General features: G+C 37.9%; 1 long non-coding RNA gene across 1 annotated transcript; it reads right to left on the minus strand.

Annotated features, from left to right (window-relative positions):
* Positions 1–10,444: 10,444 nt before the first annotated feature.
* Positions 10,445–19,470, minus strand: LOC310902280. The gene is made up of 4 exons (XR_014586608.1): positions 18,665–19,470; positions 17,807–17,928; positions 11,142–11,288; positions 10,445–10,851 (listed from the first exon to the last, which is right to left on the minus strand). It is a non-coding gene; the product is annotated as an uncharacterized lncRNA (long non-coding RNA).
* Positions 19,471–20,542: the final 1,072 nt, after the last annotated feature.

Consider the following 20,542-nt stretch of genomic DNA (forward strand, 5'->3'; position numbering starts at 1 on the left):
AGGCAGCTAAGTGGAAATGTTTGTGGAAGCAGGTAATCTTTAGAACTGATAGAATAGTCATCCTTGGCCAGGAAGCCGTTAGAAACCAACAAATCCTGGATTGCTCACATGGACTGAATCAGAATGAATTCTCTTGACCCAGGACTTTCAAAATGTTTGCAGGAGAAGTCAAAGGACAGCCTACAGGCATTCACATTTTGAAACACTGTCAGGAAAAAAAAAAAAAAAAGTCCACATAGGCCTTTGTTTTGCTGAGGGTGATACTGGTTCATTATGAACCCAGTAAGAAAGGCACTCAGACTCTGTAAGGTATCATTTAAGATAACACTTACTAGATTTAAGACTACAAGAAACTAACAGCACTGATAAATCTTATGCCCCCTTAGATGCTGGGAGCCTCAAGTGCCATAGAATCAACAGGACCCCAAGCCTACATGCAGCATTCTGTGCAGACCCTGTCCATAGCAGAGATTCTCCCGATTCTTTTCAGTCATTCAAGTTGTTGTAGCATTTTCTTACAAGGAAACAACTTTATTTATCATTTCTACAGTTAAACTGAAACAATGCTCTCATGAGAAGTTCTTTCAGCATTGTCAGATAAAGGCAAGGCTGTGCTGGTGGCTACTCATCAACACTTAGTGGGAGTGGTGTGCAGCTCCTCCATGACAGGGAGGTAACTGGGACTCCTAGAAGCACAGAGCAAGGCACCTTAGTGCAAAATGGGTTTATACCCCCTCAGGTCAGCTGTGATATGGATCATCCCCTCCTTCATATAAGGGAGTCTGCCAGTCAGGATCATTCTGCCTCTACTCTGCGGATCACCAGTGAGGTGAATTAGGTGATCTCAACAAGGCATTAAACTGAGTTTGAAAGTGGAGGCCCGACTGTATGTTGCAGTACTGCTGTTGATTCAGCTCCAGTGTTCCACAGTTTAATGATGAGTGAATACTTGATGAGTCCATATAAAAATTCGAACTGTGCCCTAAAAATAGCACATACTGAACTTCAGGGAGTATTTGTATTCCAAATGGTAATACATTTCCAATGACAATGCTGAAATACATTTGCTGACAGTAGATTTAAGATTCTAAATAAGAGTCTAGCTGTGTCTAATGTTTCAGCTGTTCATTTATATTACGGAGTCTTCTGCAGATCTTGTTAATGTACAGCCCCGAAATTAACATTTAGTCTGTAAAAGCATAATTTTCCATGGGTTTAAGGAAAGTAGAAAGAACTTGTGGAAAACATATTGCCTTGGTCTTTTAAGTAGAATGAAGCTTATTCTGCTTATAACCTGTGCTGTGAGTTCACTGCGAGTTATACCTCATATTCTCTCTTTAAGACCCAAGTCACTCAGAAAGAAACATGTAATAGATTTTTGATTTATGGAGGACAAATTTAGCACCCTAACATATATGTCTTCTTTTTGTCAGTGTCTCTTGTTAATTGTCTATATAGTAAAGTTACCACTTCTCTATTTGAATACAGTTTCTTTCCCTGCTCTTCTGTGCAATCTGGTGAGTTAGTTCATGTTTTCACTTTTCTCCATTTTTATGTTACAATATATTAGTTAACATGATTTGAAAACTCTTAAGTAAGTAAAATTAAGTTTGAAAAATAAAAAGAACAAACACAATAGTTAAAACCAAAGTATAAGACTTAGGATCTAAATGACTAGACTCTTGGAGTCATTCTGTGTGCTATGGCTCATCAGAGAACGCAAAAGTGCATGGAATGAGACACTACCATGTCTGCCTGATTTTTTTAATTATTATTTTTATTTATTATTATTATTAATTGTTGTCATTTAAACATTCTCTGTACAGTTTCAGCACAGTTTATTCTTACACTGTGCTCACATAATGAGGTAAAGCTGTGCCTTATTTAGAAGGCAATTACAGCGTTAACAAGTATAGCTATTTTCTAGGTCATTAGACCTAGGTAGGTGAGTGAAATAACAATTGCAAAAGGGTAAACAGGGCAAGTTCACTGCTATATGAAATTAAGACTACTCTGACAGGTAGGTATTTTTGTAAGTTTGTTGAACAATGGAATGCTTTTCAGTCACATTGTTTTGGTGAGCAGTTTTACTTTTAGTTGGGGGAATTAGCAAGTTCAAATATAATGCTTTCTTAACATAAAACATCAGTTCTTTCATACAATCATATAACCATAAAATTATTGGATTATTAGTAGATCCAACCCATTAATCTATTCCAATTAAGGGGTTGGAGGGGACCTTAAAGATCATCTAATTCCCCTGCCATGGTCAGAGTCCCCTTCCACTAGACCAGGTTGCTCAAAGACGCACCCAGCCCGTTGCTGAACACTTCCAGGAACGGGGCATCCACAACTTCACTGAGCAACCGGTTCCAGTGCCTCACTACCCTCATAGTAAAGAATTTCTTCTTTATATCTAATCTAAACATAGTTTAGTTTAAAAACTAAACTCTTTTAGTTTAAAGCCATTACTCCTTGTGCTATCACTACACTCCCTGACAAAGAGACCCGCCCCCAAGGGAGCCCCCCTTTAGATACCAGAAGGCCGCTATAAGGTCTCCTGGAGCCTTCTCTTCTCCAGGATGAACCACCCCAACTCCCTCATCATGTCTTCATAGGAGAGGTGCTCTAGTCCCCTGATCATCTTTATGGCCCTCCTCTGGACTCATTGTAATACTTTCATGTCCATGTGCTGGGGGTCCCAGAGCTGAATGCAGTACTCCAGGTGGGGTTTCACGAGAACAGAGTAGAGGGGGAGAATCACCTCCCTCGACCTGCTGGCCACACCTCTTTTGATGCAGCCCAGTATATGGTTGGCTTTCTGAGCTGAAAGCACACACTGAAGTACACATTCTTTCTAGGAAGCATCAAAATTCCATCCACCATTTGTATGCCATATATTTTTTTTCTGTGATATTTTTCTCTTTATATTACAAAGTCACCTGAAGTTAGAAATAATCTTGTATCTCAAAATAACTAAAACCAAATCAGGTATTGCAAATATTTTGTACATAATTAATTCTTAAGTCCTCAGCAGTAAAGAAAATTGACTTTTGGTCTTTGAAAATGTATCCAAGTAACTCAGAGGAAACAGAAGTATCTAGATTTTGTGATGGTTGAGTTCTCATTACATATATCTTAATATAGAATGATACTAATTATTTATGTTTGAAAATACATTTAGGGTAATAACCAAAGTGGAATTTATATGTTTATAAAGAAATAAATCTACTGAAGGGATGGCTATAAAATACTTATGCCTACTCATACAACAGTAACATAATTGAGTTACAATTTTTTATATTGTTCATTGACTCATCAGGAAGAAGCAATAACTTTTCTTAGGTTCATATGTTTTCTTCCTACCACCTCTGGATTAGACTTGAAACCCTATCTGCTTCTCTATTTCCTCCAGGAAAAAAAAAAATATATATATATATATAAAATTACGCAGCTGAAGACTAGGAGGAGGGGTGCAGTTTCAGGATTTCATCAGTGAGCTGGTGAAGTTGGTGGAAAGGCCCAAAATTCACCTTTCAAATAATTCATCTCAAATAAATTCTGTATTTTGGACCTACAGGAAAAAGGAAATAGATTACAGATCAGTTTCCTTCTCCCAAGATTTCCTAGTTATTCATTTCACACGAAGCTCTGGAGAAACATTAGATGTGGGAAATCTCAGAAAAGGGTTATTTTCTATAAATAAGGGTTATTTTACCACTTTAAAACTCATGCAGAAAACAGTCTAACATCATAATATCTCTGCTGTCTTCCCAATTGTCATCTCTGCTGTCTTCTTCATTGTTGTTTCAATGTCTTTTTTCTCAAAGAATCTAGGCCTTAATGTTTCTTATAGAGCTTGACTTACTCTAAAACACCAAACGCCAATCGAAAATTCAAAAGCTTGCCCAAAATGACTAAGATTTGGTCAAAATATATCTCACTTAAATAAAAACAGCTATGTTTGGAATAAAACTATCTCTACTCAAAATTTGTGGCTCTGACCTGGCAGCACAAACACTTTTAAATCAAGAAACTATTTGCTGTCAGATATATTGAGGAGAAAAAAAAAAAAAAAAAAAAAAAAAACAGGTGCTACTTGAAAACTAGAGTAAGTACTTGTTTCTTAAGAGTCAAAATTTTGTCCAGTAGAGCCTATTCTTACTCCCACTGTAGTCACAAGCTAATTCATACTGATGTTAATGTATATACAATTGACAAATATTCATACAAAAAACCTGCCCATTAATAAAGCAAAATAAACCAACAGATGAGGACAGCTCATGCATTTGGTCAACAATTATTAAGCTAATGGAAATGAACATAGCAATAACATGAATGGAATTATTGGAATTTATATTTCTAAATAAGCCAATATCAACTTGATGCTGATTCCAAGTATCTAGTCATTCAAGTTAAGTAATATGCAAGTTCTCACTAACATTCTTCAGCAATGCTGTTGAATTTTAATTATTTTGAGCCATGCACTATATTAAATGTTAGAATGGTTTTATTTCCCAATGTGAAAATACTGGGGAGGGACAGAAGAGAAAGACTGGGAACTTATCCATGATGTCCCAGACTCACCCTCCTCGATGTTACAGTTTTAATGTCCCCATAAGAAGTTAGTTAACTTTTATACATTTCACCAATTTACTAAAATATTAATTGTCAGTGGAGGAATTATGGTGCTGAAGCGTTTTGATGAAATCTAACTAGAAATTTCCACTTTGATGGCTGAAAACTATCCTACATACTATAGCAATCATTTACAAGCAATAGAGACAACATGTATCCATATTTACTGGTATGGCTTATATGTAAACTGTGCACCTTATTTATGCATATCTCTCCAACAGGAAAAAAGTCTTTACAGTACGGTTGTGTTATTTTTTATTATTATTTTAATTTGTTTTCTTATTTTATTTTCCCCAAGATTTTCTTCCTTTCACTCTGCATAACAATATTGTTTCAAATCACTGCAAGAGCAATTTAGAAGATAAGTAGCGATAATTTTCTTTACTTACTGTTAGAAATTACTCCAGAGTTAACTATTTCCTTGGTGAAGTTCTGTAGGTTGCTACAGCTATGCTGATTGTTTTGAAATCAGGCCTTTTGATGCCATCTTGTTTTCCTTACTCCATTGGACCCATTTCTCCACTGTATCAAAACCAAAATTTGGGCAATGAAGTTGGAAATACAAATATTTCCTTTATTTGTTCTTGCTTAAAATAAAAATTGTAATATTTGGCAGGGAACTAAATGGTGCTAATATTTCTTCACAACAGAATACTCACCACATCAGGACTACTTTTTTTTTTTTTTCATTTAAATAATAAGAAAAGAAAACATAATGAAAATACAAAGCACATGCTCGTAATCAAAATGTAAGCCAACCTGAGAAGCATGCAGGATCTGAAAATGTAATCCTTCTGCTTAATAGGACAGTGGAAGAAACAAAATATATTTTCAAATTAACTAAAATGTTGCTTGTTTTTAATTTTTATACTGGGGAATTCAGGGCCTACTTGAAAAAATCCGTGATTATTTTCTTAGAAAATAATATAACTTAGAAATTCTACATTATCGTCAACATTATAACTGCTTATCTAGGTATTGCTGATATGCTAATGCCTATGTCATTACCTATATGAAACAACAAACAGTAAAAAAAAATAAAATTTGATGATAATACTTGATGGTAACGGGGGATGCTGAGAAGACGGGTGATAATGAATGCCTTCTTTGCTTTGGTCTTTGCTTCAGAGAGCTCCCCTCTGATTGAGGAGGGCATCGTTTGGGAGCATCTGAGTGGGATCAACAAACACAAATCCATGGGCCCTGATGGGATGAATCCACGTGTGCTGAGTAAGCTGGCAGAGGTGATCACCAAACCACTCTCTATCATCTTTGAAAGGTCCTGGAGAACAGGAGAGATGCCTGAAGACTGGTGGATAGCCAATGTTACTCCGGTCTTCAAAAAGGGAAAGAAGGAGGATCCAGGAAACTACAGGCCAGTCGGTCTCACCTCTGTCCCTGGAAAGGTGTTGGAACAGCTTGTTCTGGATGCCATCTCCAAGCAATTGGAAGAGAAGAAGGTTACGAGGAGTAGACAGCATGGATTCACCAAGGGGAGATTATGCTCAACCAACCTCATTGCCTTCTATGATGGCATCACCAGCTGGGTAGAAGGGGGGAGAGCAGTGGATGTCATCTACCTTGACTTCAGCAAGGCTTTTGATACTGTCTCCCATGACATCCTGCTAGCAAAGCTGAGAAAGTGTGGGATAGAGGAGTGGACAGTAAGGTGGGTTGAGAACTGGCTGACTGGCCGAGCTCAGAGGGTAGTGATTGGTGGCGCAGAGTCTGGATGGAGACCTGTGATTAGCGGCGTTCCCCAGGGGTCGGTGCTGGGTCCAGTCTTGTTCAACATCTTCCTTGACAACCTTGACAAGGGAATAGTGTCCACCCTCAGCAAGTACACTGATGATACAAAGCTGGGAGGAGTGGCTGACATGCCAGAAGGCTGTGCTGCCATTCAGTGAGACCTGGACAGGCTGGAGAGCTGGGCAGGAAGAAATCAAATGAGGTTTAACAAAAACAAGTGTAGAGTCTTGCACCTGGGAAGGAAAAACTGCATGTATCAGTACAGGCTGGGGGACGACCTGCTGGAGAGGAGCTCTGTGGAGAAGGACCTGGGGGTCCTGGTGGATGACAGGTTGGCCATGAGCCAGCAGTGTGCCCTGGTGGCCAAGAAGGCCAATGGGATCCTGGCGTGCATTAAAAGGAGTGTGGCCAGCAGGTCAAGGGAGGTGATCCTCCCCCTCTACTCTGCCCTGGTCAGGCCTCACCTGGAGTACTGTGTCCAGTTCTGGGCTCCCCGGTACAAAAAAGACAGGGATCTCCTGGAAAGAGTCCAGCAGATGGCCACAAAGCTGATACGGGGCCTGGAGCATTTCCCCTATGAGGAAAGGCTGAGAGACCTCGGTCTGTTCAGCCTTGAGAAAGGAAGACTGAGAGGGGATCTTATCAATGTTTATAAATACCTGAAATGTGGGAGACAAAGGGATATGGCCAACCTCTTTTCAGTGGTTTGTGGGGATAGGACAAGGGTAATAGCCACAAAATGGAGCACAGGAAGTTCTAAACCAATATGAGAAAGATCTTCTTCACGGTGAGGGTGACGGAGCACTGGAACAGGCTGCCCAGGGAGGTTGTGGAGTCTCCTTCTCTGGAGATATTCAAGACCTGTCTGGATGCCTATGTGTGCAATTTGCTCTAGGGAACCTGCTTTGGCAGGGGGGTTGGACCCGATGATCTCTTGAGGTCCCTTCCAACCCCTACAATTCTGTGACTCTGTGATGAACCTCATACCATGGTGATGTAATACGATATATTCATTTTTAAATTTCAGAAAGAAAAGGGTAGACGTAACTGGTGGGTGTGGTGGGTTTATGTGGCAAGGTTTTTGTAGTGGGGGGCCCACAATGGATCAGTTTGGGAAGGACTGCATCCCGTGGGAGGGACCCCACGTTGGAGCAGGGGAAGAGAGTGACCAAGGAGTGGTGGAGATGAAGTGCTACAGACTGACCGCAACCTCCACTCCCCGATTCCCCTGCGCCGCTCGGGGGGAGGAGGTGGAAGAGGGTGGATTGGCAGGTGTTTTTGGTTTCTTTCCTTTATTTCTCACTTCTCTAGCTAGTAATAGGCAATAAATCTTACTATCTCCCTACTCTGATTCTGTTTTGCCCATCACAATAATTGTTGAGCAATCTCCCCGTCCTTATCTCAACCCTTGAGCCCTTTGCATAGTATCTTCTCCCCCTTCACTTTGAGGAGGGAAAATGAGAGAGTGGCTGTGGTTGAGCTTGGCTGGCCACCTGAGTAGAACCACAACAGTAGGTAGGAAAGTTATATAAAGTTTTGTAAAGCCAGTAACGTGAAATAATGTTCTCTAATATTCACTGAATTGCTTTGAATCATACTCAGCTTTGTTTTTTTTTTTTTTCTTGACAGGAACAAGCAAATTTGAGCCTTTTTAACTTTGTCTCTAAATCTGCTTTCAAGAATTAGAACAACAACTTTGTGTACTTTCTTATAATTTCCATAGAAACATAGGAGAGCAGATTTAAAACTCTTTGAGAAGTTTCAGACTAGGACCAAGCTAAGCAGAACCTTGACTGAGCCAAATCATTGAAAGACATGAAAGACAAACATAATCTAGTGCTACTCTCCCTGCCATATGCAGGGATGCCACACACTAGATCAGGTTACTCAGGGCCTCATGCAACCTGGTCACCTCCAGGGATGGGGCATCCACAGTCTCTCTGGGCAACCTGTTCCAGTGCCTCACCATCCTCTGAGTGAAGAATTTCCTCCTAACCTCTAATCTAAATCTCTCCTCTTTCAGTTTAAAACCATTCACCCTTGTCCTATCGTTATCTGATTGAGCAAAGAGTTGTTCTCCATCTTTTTTATAAGCCTCCTTTAAGTACTGAAAAGCTGTACTGAGATCACCTCAGAGCCTTCTCTTCTCCAGGCTGAACATACCCCAACTCTCTCAGCCTTTCTTCTTACAAGAGGTGCTCCAGCCCTTTGATCACCTTCGTGGCCCTCCTCTGGACCCACCCTAACAGCTCCACATCCTTCTTGTGCTGGCGGCTCCAGACCTGGACACAGTACTCCAAGTGGGGGGCCTCACAAGGGAAGAACAGAGGGGGAAAATCACCTCCCTTGACCTGCTGGCCACTCCTCTCTTGATGCAGCCCAGGATGCAGTCGGCCTTCTGGGCTGCAGGCGTGCACTTTCAGCTCATGACAAGCTTTCTGTCCACCAGAACCCCAATGTCCTTCTCTGCAGGACTGGTCTCAATGAGTTCTTCTCCCAGTCTACTCCTGCTTGGGATTTCCCCAGCCAAGGTGCAGCACCTTGCACTTGGACTTGTTGAACCTCATTAAGTTCACGTGGGCCCAATTCTCAAGCTTGTCCAGGTCCCTTTGGATGGCATCCATTCCTTCTGTTGTATCACCTGCATCACTCAACTTAGTGTCATCTATAAACTTGCTGAGGGTGCACTTGATCCCATTGTCTATGTTGTTGATAAAGATATTAAACAGGACCAGTCCCAAGAAAGACCCCTGAGGGACACAACTCATCACTGGCCTCTACCTGGACATAGAGCTGTTGACTACCACTCTCTGGGTGCGATCTTCCAGTCAATTCCTTATCCACTTAATAGTCCACCCTTCAAATCTTCTGTCAAATTGGAGATCAGGATGCAATATGGATGTCATGTCATGTGTCAAAGGCCTCATAGAAGTCCAGGGAGATGACGTCGGTCGGTCTTTCCTTGTCAACTGATGCAGTCACTCCATTGTAGAAGGCCACCAGATTGGTCAGGCACGATTTACCCTTGGTGAAGTCATGCTGTCTGTCTCAGATCACCTCCTTATCTTGCATGTGCCTTGACATTGATTCCAGGAGGATCTTTTCCATCATTTTGACAGGCACAGATGTGAGGCTCACCGGTCGTAATTCCTTGGGTCCTCCTTTCTACCCTTTTTTAAAAGGGGAGTGACGTTTCCCTTTTTCCAGTCACCAGGGACCTCTCCTGACTGCCAGGTGAAACTGTATCTCTTTTTAAACCAAAAGATAAGAACTGTACCAGCAGGAAAGTTCTTTAGTTACCAAGTAATAACAATAAATACCTGTTGAAGACTGATCCATGTTTTTAGTTTTTGAATCCACATTGATTCTAGCTTCACTGTCTTAAAGTCATCATTTACAATGGGGCAAAAACTGTAGAAAAAAAATCACTGAAATAAAATGTTGTCTATGATTACTATGAAACAGGATGCAGTGGTTGGCATACAGATTTTCATTGCCCTGATATCTAGAGGCCTCCAATTTTAAACACCAGTTCTGATCATGTGTGTTCCTAATCTCAGGATATGAGATACAGTTGGAATATACTGTGTCTTTTAAAGAAAAAAAAAAAAGAAAAAAAGAAAAAAAGAAAAAAGGAAAGCAGTTGTAATCCTGGTCTCTGTAAATAAAAAAAATAAAAATAAAAAATAAATTAGTTGTCACCCTTTCTTCTTTACTTCTTTTTAAGTTAAAGTTGTAAACAAAACAAGATATAAAACAATGTGGCACATCCTGTCCTGCAGCAATTACATGAGTGTACCACCAATATTCACTGTTATTTCTCCAGGCTGTTTTTTGTAAGTATTTAATTCTTGAATTCATTTGCTATTTAAGAATGAAAGCAGCAGATGGTTGAGAAGGAACCTTATTCACTGTTTAATTTGATTTGTTAATCTGTTGGTAATTAATTCCATGTATCAGGGCCTCCTGGTTGCTCCCTTTCTCACTTTCCTCTAAGGCACTTGAGACTAGCTGGAGAAGAAATATTGGATAAGGTAAGCTGTTGCTTTCGGTAACATTGAGAAACCTCACAGCTGCCTGGCTGGTTTGTCTTCCTCATACACTTTGATTCCTTTGGTCACTAAATTTTGAGTTAGGAATCGATGTTTTCTCCGTATTAGAATAGCAGAGTCTCTTTGCCTGTGCAGTTTGGAGATTATCCTTCTGCTTTTACTGCCTTCAGTGTTATATAGCATTGTCTACTTTTTGGGTATTGTGAGCTCATATGAACTGTCAGTACAAGTACTTTGGTGAGGCGTTTGCTCACTCTTCTCTTTCTGTTCCTTTGTAGGTTCTCTTGTTCAACAGTAATTTCAGTTCTTCCTCTTACATTAAAGTGCTTGTTTTCCATAACATGCAGTATCTTTCTCACTCCCATTGCCAGCATGGAGACAATAAGGTTAAACAAATGTATAGTCATGAGGCCTCAAATTAAAAGAGAAAAAAAAAAAGTCTGAAACAAGCTGCTGAGGAAAAAAACAGGACAAAGTCATAAAGTAATAAAATCAGTGTCAATAAGTCCATATTGGACTTCACAACCACAGAATGACTCCTAAATATTACATTTCTGGGGTTTTATTTTGTTTTGTTGTTGATTGGTTGGTTTTGTGTTTTGTTGTTGATTTTTTTTTCCCTAGTCAACGTATATCAAGGTTTAAAACACTCTTTTCCTCCATAAAAATTCTTAAAACTAACAAAAAAGTCTCAATATTTACCTATCATCTCCAATGAGCTTTGACTGCTGTATAGCTGCAGTTAACATCCTATGCGTATGGGCCAAGTATTGCTTGGTGTTCAAGGTCTGATGCCTGACAGACATACTTATGTCTTTTCCTCTTTACATTTCAATTGCATCCAGAGACCTGATTAGTGACAAACATACAACAGATAATGAGGCAGCTCCTGAGGAAGGAATCAGCATCTAAACCTTAGTTCTGCTGTTCTTCTCATAAGGCATGTTACAAGTCTCAAGTGCCTGGATAATAAATGTTAACTTGTACGCTTCACCCATACTTAGGTTTACTTCAGTGAAATTTCCATTATGATACTGCCATGACGTCCATTTATTTCCTTTTTGAAACTTCCTGTTCAGTTTCTAGAGAAGGTAGAAACAGAGTAGGATTTATGAATTTTAATATAAAAATATTATTTTAGCTTTTCAAGAGTGGTCTTTTTTTCAGATATTTGTGTAGTAGTTACATATTTTACTAACACTATTAGAGCTAACCAAGAGAAGGTTGGAAAAAAATTAGAAAAAATGTCAGAATTAATAAGTATGCAAATGATTACTTGTCTTGCAAGAGCTCAGACTTGCACAAGTTATTTAAGGAGGGCATGATTGCTTTCCTGATAAAAGTCGAGGAATGGAATTATGTCAGATTTGTGGTTCTAATTGTGTTGCTTCCCAGTATTCAGGAATGGTAACAACTTTGTTCCAGACAAGGGCAAGTCTTTTCAAATAGATTGGAGGGGGAGGAGTGGGTGGGTGTAGAGGAACGTAACATTAGTGAGCTTCTATTTTCTTATGCTCAGGATTAAAGTTCTCTCTCCTCCAAGTTATCACTACTTTAAAGCAGCAGAAGCTATTCTGTTTATTTGTTCTCTTCACTTGGGGAGTTGGTCACTGAATTCCCCTAGGCCTCTTTCATAAGTTCATCTTCAGTGCCAGCATGACCAATGCAAATAGTTTTGCATGTCATAATAAAGACCAAGAGACACCTCAGGTAGTACGACCTTGCCAGATTCCACATGCTGCATAGGACTATAATGATCACTATCTGCAAAGAGCCAGGGAAAACAGCCTCCTCTGCCCTGTTTAGTCAAACACAGAACAATGCTATTTACTCAGGGCATTCATATAGCCCTCCACAGATATAAATGGTACAGAGCAGAAGTCAGTGGAAATGGGGCTTGCTGTGCTGTAAGATATCTATTTAAATTTATTTTTATTTATTTAAATAAATAAATAATAACTGTTATGTCTGAGCAATGGGAGATCATGTCTTTCTTCCCACTCATTTCTTTTCACAATTCTCCAGAGTGAACTTACAGAATCATAGAATGGTTTGCCTTGGAAGGGACTTTAAAGGTCATCTAATTCGAATCCCCCTGCCATGGACACCTTCCACTAGACCAGGTTGCTCAAAGCCCCGTCCAGCCTGGTGTTGAACACTTCCAGGGACTGGGCGTCCACAGCTTCTCTGGGCAACCTGTTCCAGTGCCTCACCACCCTCTGAGTGAAGAATTTCTTCCTAATATCTATTCTAAATCTGTCCTCTTTTAGTTTAAAGCCCTTGTCATATCATATCACTACATCCCCTGATAAAAAAGTTCCTCTCCAGCTTTCTTGTAGGCCACCTTTAGGTACAAGAAGGGCACTGCAAAATCTCCCCAGAGACCTCTCTTTTCTAGGCTCACCTGTCTTCACTGGACAGGTATTATAGCTCTCTGATCATCTCTGTGGCCCTCCTCTGGACTCGTTTCAACAGATGACTCTACAGGATTTTGTAATGCTCACAGTATTTTTTTTTAAGGCCTGCTCCCTCCATGTTATCTACAGGGACCTACCTCCTCCGCTTTTATACACATTATTTTTTTTCTTTCTATGTCCCATTAAATGAACTAGGAAGAGACAGCGCCTTTGGTCACTCAGATTTTCCTTCTGAGCAAGATCTCCCAAGCACTTACAAGGATTATAACAAACAAGGTGTTCAAAAATAAGCGCACTCAAAGTGAAAACAAGTATGAGCCTGTTAAACACTCTGTGTGTGTATACAAAGCTAAAATTGATTAGATTTTAAAGGTGCAAGGGTGGGAAGTGACTCAGTGGAAAAAAAATGGACGCACTGATCACTTTGATTAGAAACAAGCACCTAGTGAAGGTCAAGAAGGCCTGCAATATAAAATCAAGATGACATCACAGCAAATATAATTCTATGAATTGCCCACAGACACTTCTCTTACTGCTTGTGCCAAAAGATTCTTCATTACTGAATGATAACAAATCTACAACCGAGGATAATTCACTATCTGAATGATAAAACAGATGCTTGAACAGACTAGCAGAAACTGACCAGGAAGACACCAGGGAAAGAATACTTTCTGTGTTGGGTTTCTGTGTCTCTGTAACAGAGGTGGGAGAATATTGTGCTAGTCAGCATCACTAGTTAATTTACCAAATTAAACAAGTTGATCATTTTTGTTGTGATTGTTCTCATTCTTTTTGTTTATTAAAATGACTAACAACCTGTGTACTGCACTCAAGTGTCTTTACACTTCACATTCACTAATTCTGAAGTCTCTTTTAATGACAGTGACTGTGAGAAGCTTGGGCTTACATCACACAGTACTTATGACTCACTCTAAACTACAGTAGAAGTCTGACAGTTTGGCTTTTCTGAGAAGTGTTGTAATTCTGAAGTGAATCTTCAGTCTAGTAGAAGAGATTAAGAAGAATGTTATAGTTCCCATATATTCTTAGCATAGAAATAAAATATTATCTGAATGATTTTAAGAATGTACAGAATCAGAAGGGTAGTAGCAAATACATAACACACTTAGAGTAAATAGCCAAGTATATCATAGGTACAGACCACTACCACCACCAAACTAAAATAATAATAATATATATATATTTTTTGTTCTGATTTCTATAGCAAGCTAGTTACATATGTAAATGCGGGCTGTAAACAGTGACACATGACACAGCAACAGAGCCCCTATCTTTGAACTATCAAATGACAATATCTCTACATTATAGATAACTGCAAATAACAGCTTTATGAATACTCCTAATTGCAACTCACATTTGTTCTGCTATGCATCTTGTCATACATTAGGTAAAGGCAATTAAACCTGAAAGAATAGGAAATCCAACAAGAAGACTGAATAGCTCTCCACTTTTTAAAAAGAAAAAAAGTTACTGAAGATAATATATCCTGCCCCCCCCCCCCCCCCCAAAAAAAAAGGTTTTGTCATGTTTAGATTTTAACTAGGGGAGGAAAAAAAAAAAAAGCTTACTTTTACTTTACTTCTTCCAGAACTAGAACAATAGAGTTTTAAAGATACAGCCAGAGTATTAGTGAAAATTTCTTTTATGATTTTATTGATGATAACCTTCTCCAGTTTTGTTCTTATAGCTTTATGGAAAGTATATTCAAACTATTCAGTTATACATCAGATATATTCAACTATCATTTAATTACAATGAGCAAGAAAACATTGTTACCTAGCCCCCAGAATGAAAGTGTCTTTAGTGCCTGGGCTTACTATATAGAATAAGGCCTGAAATTTTGAACAGAGTTTCTAGGGATAGTTAAAGAGAAATGCTGAACACAAAGGACTATTCGAGCCCATAATGTATAGGAAAGCCACAGTGAGACAAACCAACCATACTGCTAGCCAGAGTATTTTGTCTCCAGCTATGGACAGAAGAGATGTCTATGTATCAGCACAGGGAATGGGTAAGCGATAACTTCAGTCACCAATTGTCATCAGCTCAGAGCTCCTGGGTCATCTGCAGCTTTCTGTGTTTTCAGTAGGCTTCATGAACTTATTTTGTCTCTCTTTGAAGATGTTAAGGCTTTAAAGAGGTATCTTTAACTCTGAAAGCCACCATATGAACTATCTCCTGGAATTTAATTCCTTTGTTTTTTTTGTGTTTTTTTTTTTTTCAAAATATTAAGCAATATGCTTACTTTTTCTTGTAAACATCTCATGATGTTTACATGAGATAAATATAAACATTGACTGCTTTGTATATGTATATATACATAAAGGCTTATCATTATTACTCGGTGTCACTGAAAGTGGGTATTCCAGTCAGCTTGAGAGATATTCTAAATATGGAAGGCCTTTCCAAGACAAAGAGGAAAGCTCTAGATGACAGTCACTCTATCTAATTGAATCAGCTAGCAGATGATAGGCTTGCTCTCAGTTTATGTAATTTAACGAAGTTAAACAATTTATTCTTTCTGTACAATTCAGATTACTATAAGTTTACAGCTCTTCCACAGAAAGAATAGTGCCATAAAATAGGCAGCAGTTAAACAAAACAACCACAACAACAACAACAAAAACGTTTGTTTTTTTTTAAACTTTATCCATTCTCTCTTTTCTTTCTTCTCAATCAGGAGCTACATAGTTTTTTTTGGTTGGTTGGTTGGTTTGGGTTTTTTGTTTGTTTGTTTTATATACAAATTAGCTTTAATACTTTAAGGCAGAAACTAATTCTTAAGGGGTACTTTAGGAAATTGAAAGCCAAGAAGTTTTGTAACTGAGAATTTCTCAGATCTTCAGGAACAATGCAGTTTTTGATCACTGAAAGCAAGTCCCAGAAGCACCCTTACAAATCATATGGCATATGACAAGGGTAAGTGGATGTTGTGGATAGGTAAATTTCCAACAGTGAAGAAAAAGGCTGAACAGATTATGAAGCCAATTCTGTTCTAGCATTAGTATTTCATTATTGTTTCCTATAGGGAAAAAAAAATATATATATATATATATATAAGATGGTACAAAAGGCTGATAGGACAGACCCCAGAAGTGAATTTTTTTGGAAATACAGGAAATGAAAAAGTGATCCAGATAACTCCATAAAGGAAGTACACACATACACATCCCCTATAGAACCATTTCATGCTCTCCTTATAAATGATTCTAAGAACTGTCTTTCTACCTAAAATTTGAAATCAAGTAAATACAAAGGAAATGGATTCCGAATTCTTTCACAAGCCAAATTCACAAGCTGCTCAACCTCAATGGAAAGATCATTTAAAGATCTTCAGAAACTACCTTAGACAAATAGCAATGAGAATGACAGAAAAAAAAAAAAGAAAAAAAACAAAACAAAACATTGATGGGATGCTAAATTCTCTCCCAGGACATCACAGAAAGTTTCCTTTTGCACTAAGTAATAGATCTCTATTTTGTCCATCTTTTAAATCATACATTAAATTAAAAAAAAAATTAAATGCATGATGAATAAGATTGTCAAGCAACTCATTTTGCATCTTCTATAGACAAGATTAGTGTAGTACCTTAAGGAGGAAAAATATAGACAAAATTATGGACTATCTTAGCTAATTGTCAAACTACTTTTAATGTACAGTTGCAAAAAGCATTTTTAAACATCACATTTTATATGTAGTATTATACTTGTAATTTTAGATTTGAATACATTTAATTCATTTTAACTTTAAGAGCATGTATACTTGTTTGTTTGTTGTCATCTTTTCTGGTCATGAAAAGATTTCAGTCTCTAGAAAGATATTTATGTGGAAGTCTGAGTGAACAACTTACCATTTACTGGGACAATTATACTGTCAGTATCCCCGCCTCGCCCCCCTACCATAATGAAGTTACATGCATTACATTAAAAACCTTCTGTTCACTAGATGAACAAAAGCGTCTCTTTCCAACAAGATAATGATAAAAACTGACATGGTTCCAGTATGGTTATTTATGCAAATAGTAATTTTATGCAGAAATGTGAAGCTTCCAAGGAGAAGATGTTAGTGCTACTGTGCTACTGTTTTAGAAATGCAACAAATTTTGCTTAGTAAAAATAATTGTTTTATATATCTTGATGATAGGATATTTCCTCCCTTCTCCTCTCTGCCACCCCCCCCCCAAAAAAAAGTCATATAGATGTAAAACAATACTTTCAAAGTTTAAGTAACATTTCAGACAAATTTAGATAATGTATAAAATACTCTAAGACAATCATAGGGGTTTTGTGTGTGTGTGTGGTTTTATTTTTTAAAACACCAGTAACTGTTTATTCAACTACTACTTCATCCCCAAAGCAGACTAGGATGCAGCTGGAAATAAATTCATATTTAAGCACATCATTTTTTGATACTGTACTTGAAGTAGTGGTATCATTTTTGTCTAGGCAAGTCATTCATACTGTAAGATTCAAGTTTAATGGCTTTCCATACCTACAAAACAATTTCCATTTTTACTAACCCGGTTGTTTGCTTTTTTAAAATATAAGAAGACATGTCTTAATATTTAAATGGTAATAAACATCCTCTTGAAGAGGAAGGAAATGGGAAGTTTCTGTATTGAATGTTTCACCACCACTGTTTATCTGTGTAATACATAAACACATCTAAGGTTTAACTCCTCTATAAAAGAAATTCCTGCATCCTTTGAATTCAGGAATTGTTTCTCATCACCTATGTTTAGGGAAGGTCCTTCCCAAATTTTTAGCCACATAAACTTATGGATTATACTAACTCTTTGGCAACACAATCCTACATGTCTTTCTTTATCTCTTTCATTAGCTTTGAAAAAGCTAACGTAGGGCAGAGTACAGGAAGCATGCATTGACCTCACATTATTCAAGGAGAATCCTGGAGCTGGGATTACCCACCTCAACATCACCATTATCCAGCTAGCTGGCGTTCATTCCGGAAGTCTTACAGACTTCTTGTTAGCTAGTAGGAACATCATCAGTGCATGGCCTTTAGATGAAGTGAATGATCCACATGTGTCCTGTAAGACAGATAATTTTAGAAAAATACATTTAGATTCCACCTCACCACCCCCAGCATTGTCTCAGTGTAGAGACAATCGTGAACTAGAAATAGAATAATAGAAAGTGCTGGCCTGAGCTCTGATACAGCTTTTTTGTATATTCATATAAAGTTAGAAAGAAAACATAAGCTATCAGTTGCAAGCAGGTTTTGTTTGTTTTTTTTCCTAGGATAAGGGCATGGGAAACACAAGCTATAGGAGAACTCAAAGCCTCTAATTAGATATTAGCATAAAATCAATATATGGCAAGGAGATAGACAGAAAACTCAAATGCACTTTTAAAGGAACTCTTAGAAGTCCAGCATCAATTTAGCACACACGAGTATGCTTGGTTCTCAGGTGCCCATCAGCCCAGTAGTGACAAGACAAACAACACTATAGAACAGCACTTAGAACCGGCAATATGATTTCTTAGATATAATAAAGAAAATGTGAATTTTAGTAAGAATCAATCAGTAATCAACTCTAATTTAAAGCCAAAGGCTTTCTCTCAGTAATCAACAAAACAATATCCAAAAACTCTACATTCTTTTAGATGGATAAGACCCAGTGTAAGTTTTAAAAAGGACAACAAACTCTTCCCAAGTATTTTAAAATATCATTAGTCTAATTTAATAGCTTCAGTGAATTATTGTCCTGTACAGCAAAATGAACATCTATTATGTAGATCTACTAAATAGAAATCAGTACTCACAGCAGTAAGACTGTCTTCATCATCACAGGTTCCATTCTAAAGTTGAGCACCAACACCAATATTCAGGGGGGGGGGGGGGGGATCACATAAGCAACCACATAAATTGCTCACTCTTTCAGTTCCCTCAGGCTCCCAGAAATACTCGTACATTGTTTATATCCCAATTAGGGGTAATTGCTCTCACCTGCCAGGATACAAACTGTGTATTAGCACCTTCCATTTTAGATGAGTCAGCAGATAAATGCTGCTTTGTCTATCCAAGAGCTTTGTGCTTATGACCCTTTCCCACTTATGTGAGGAAAAGTAATCTACTTCAACAAATGTTTTTATTGTAGAATATCACCCAGTACTTTGCAGAAAGAGAGCTTCTGGCATTTACTTTTTTATGGTTATTTCCCCATAGACAATTTAAGCTGAAGCCTGACCTAAACAAAGAGACAACGGAACATTTTGTCACATTTATTACAAAATATTTTATGTTGGCTTAATAGCTTTTAGTAAATTTCTGCCTCTATAAAATATTTTCAAATTTCAGCACGGCAGAAGAACAATTTTGCATGTATGTACAAATTCAATTAAATTGCTGTAATTACTGAAGAAAATTTAATCTCTGTGCAAACCCATCTGGCATACCTACAAGGGACAGGAAAAAAATATCATACCCACTTGCATATCCTTCCTTTGTAAATTCTTTGAAGCACCTCCACAACATGTCTTTCTAACTTACTACTTACGCAATACATGCATTCAGTCAGCTGGCTCTGAAAAGAGCTTAAGAGAGTATTTTGGAAAATAAAGAAACCAGAATGTTGAAACTTCCCTGGAAGTAGAGAGATTTCAACACATGTCCTTTGTTTCCTTTAACAATTGCATATTTTCCTGCTAGCTATGTACATGTATTTATTGAGACTATGATTAAGGAGAAGGGCAATCCCTACATCCCCAAGACTTCAAGGTTTTCCACTGCAAATCAAAAAGCAGAGAAAACACCAATCTCCATGTATCTGGTCTGGTATTTTTAAAAACTACCGTGTCTGTGTAAAAGCGCACAGAAACTGTGAATTTGATATAACAATCAGTGGTGTTTCTGAACTAAGAATTAAAGACAGTTCTCCTAATTGTACTTCAGAATCCAGATGAAAAACAAAGGGGACTCTAGCCACTGTGAATGGAGAGTCTTCAACATGTAACACAAGTATAACCAAAACAGAAATGTCAGCTTTTCACACAGCCAACAGCAAAGGTAGTGTTCTGAGGAGGTTGATAGTTGCTTACTCAAAATACTTTACGAATCTCATCACTATTAACTTCATTCATTCAATAAAATGTTTGAAGAAGAAAGGATAACATTTTCAAATTCTCAAATACTGTAAATAAAAGCTAGAGATGGCACAGTTCCTTTTGTTTCTGAGATCTGGAATGAATTTTTTCATAGCCCAAGCACATACTGTCTTCCAGAAACAAGATATCTCATACACACCTCATTAAATCTTTCGGTACATAAGTTAGTTTTAAGATAATTTTATTTCAGATATTTCTCCATAGATCTAAAATCAGATTTGGGGCTGAATTCTCCTCTCGGAATACCCATGGACTCTCACACGAACCCACTGAAACAGAGAGAGACATTTATCTGCTGCATATGTCTTAACATTTTATAAAGCTCTTCCAAATTCCATGTGGCTTACAGACCATTTAAGAGTTTCTTTGAATTTCGTAACATATTTGTAATAAATTAGAAAAGACAATGGGCTTTCCTGAAGCAAAGGTAATTTTTTATTTGCAAGTTTCTTTTAAAAAGAGCTAAAACTTAAGATAACGTATTTCTCCATTCTCTTATTGGTTTGAGTAAATCATTGCTATGCTACACTCACTACC

The sequence above is a fragment of the Anser anser genome (genome assembly GCF_964211835.1).
Source record: "Anser anser genome assembly, chromosome: 1".
NCBI classification, from domain to species: Eukaryota; Metazoa; Chordata; class Aves; order Anseriformes; family Anatidae; genus Anser; species Anser anser.